The sequence below is a fragment of the Cyprinodon variegatus genome, unplaced genomic scaffold, assembly GCF_000732505.1.
Source record: "Cyprinodon variegatus isolate N-32 unplaced genomic scaffold, C_variegatus-1.0 Scaffold92, whole genome shotgun sequence".
NCBI lineage: Eukaryota > Metazoa > Chordata > Actinopteri > Cyprinodontiformes > Cyprinodontidae > Cyprinodon > Cyprinodon variegatus.
Window position 1 is genome coordinate 255,456 of NW_015150545.1, and position 1,966 is coordinate 257,421.

Genomic DNA, 1,966 nt, shown 5'->3' on the forward strand with positions numbered 1-1,966 from the left:
ATATATATATATATATATATATATATATATATATATATATATATATATATATATATATATATATATATATGTATACAAGTGGTGATCTCTGTAGCATTAAATCTGGAGTTTTGTTTTTCCTGTCCTGCATGCTAATCCTGTCATACAAATGTTTTAGAATGAATTTTACTGCAAAGCTACAAAGCCTTTATGGTGCTTCAAGTGAAACAATTAACGAGAAAAATTCTGCACCAGTCAGTGATGCAATCCACTTTTTCTCGGAAAAGAATCAATCCTGAGCCTTCAACACAGACAGACCGAGAAACTTTAAGAACGTGCTACAACGTGTAAGAAGTGCTACAAGCCAGCGACGGCCTTTTATTTTTTTTTATTTTTGTTGTTTTATTAAGAAAACAATCCATATTTTTATACAGTATGTATGCATAATTCTGACCCTGTTTAAATAATAAAAAAAAACAATAAAAAAATAACTGTTGTGCAATCTAACGTATTTTTTGAATTGAAAAACAGCATCTCACTCTTCAATACAGGATTAAAATTTGTTTTACAAATCAACATCACAAGCTGAGGGCATAAAGCCATTATACTGTATATCATAGACATGTAATAGTTAGAAGTACTCCAGGAAAGTATTGTTTAAGCAACTTTCATTCCCACTGCCACAGGGCCAGTTAAGGCATTATATGTAATCTAACCTCCCACCACCTTTGTCTGCATACCTTCTCCCAGCTGGCTAATAACAATTTACAGACATAACATTTCTCTGTAAGATGGCCGCTGCTGATAGTCGCTGTGATGATAAGGTAACAATGGCATCTCCCACTGGTATCATCCTTTTAGATCCTGTAATCCTCATATTGCTGTTATGGCTGTGCTGCCAGCCAATGTGAAAGGAGTACATATAAAAAAAAAGGAAAAAAAAGTGGCTGTGGTATCCATTGAAGGGAGGGAATAATTTATCTGAGCTTTGAAAGCACCAACTGTCATTTCAGTGGATTTGAAAGGTCAGTGGGGGCGCGGGGATGTTGGGAACGCTCAGAAACTGACATTATGGCCTCATTGCTGCACTGCATGAGTCACTGCCACCTGATTGATGCCAATGGGAGAGGATTTGGTGTTTCTTTGGGGTGGATTATGAATCTTGCACTTTAATGTATTGCTTCTCGTGTGTCTAAGATCAGGTGCTGGTGCAAGGCTCGCTCCGTGTGAATGAGACGGAAGAATTTAATTGAGCCAGGCATCCGGGGTAAAGAGTTTCATTCACTCCCTCTGATGGAGGATCTGGAGTAGACACATCTATCAAGAGACAGGCCATCAGCTCTTATGAGCTCACTATTACTTGACTCTCAGAGAGATTTGCTCTTTATTTTGACCAAAACAGTCCCAGACTGAGAAATCAATGGAACAAGGAGCTGTTTTCCTCCCACAGATGAAGCTGATGCAATTTAAGTCCATCGGCTGAAGAAAGAAAAAGGAAGTTAAATGGGGAAAAACATTTTCTGACTCAATAATATATTCTTGTGTGGAGAAAAGAGGAGAGAGGAAGACTCCTGGGGTATAATTAACAATGTATAGTGTTAGCATCTGTGTTTCTGCTGTTTCTTTGCTCACAGCAGTCATTCACAGACAGAGGTAGAGGGGGATTTAGACAGTTTTCCTTTAGGCGAGACTGCAGAGAATCCTGGATTATGTCTAAAAAAATCAAACAGGAAAATAAACTATAAGTATTTCATTTGTTTGACTGCATAGCATATAATCAGATCTAACATGGCTTAAAATCTATATAAGAGGAACCAAAACAGATTTAACATTAAAACAGGGATGTTGGTGGGATTCAGGTATGAAATCAGGTGTGCCTCACAGACCTGCTGCCTATAAAGCCCATAGATGGAGGAATAAATGGTTTCATCTGGTCTCCTTTGCAAGTAATATAGATAGATAGATAGATAGATAGATAGATAGATAG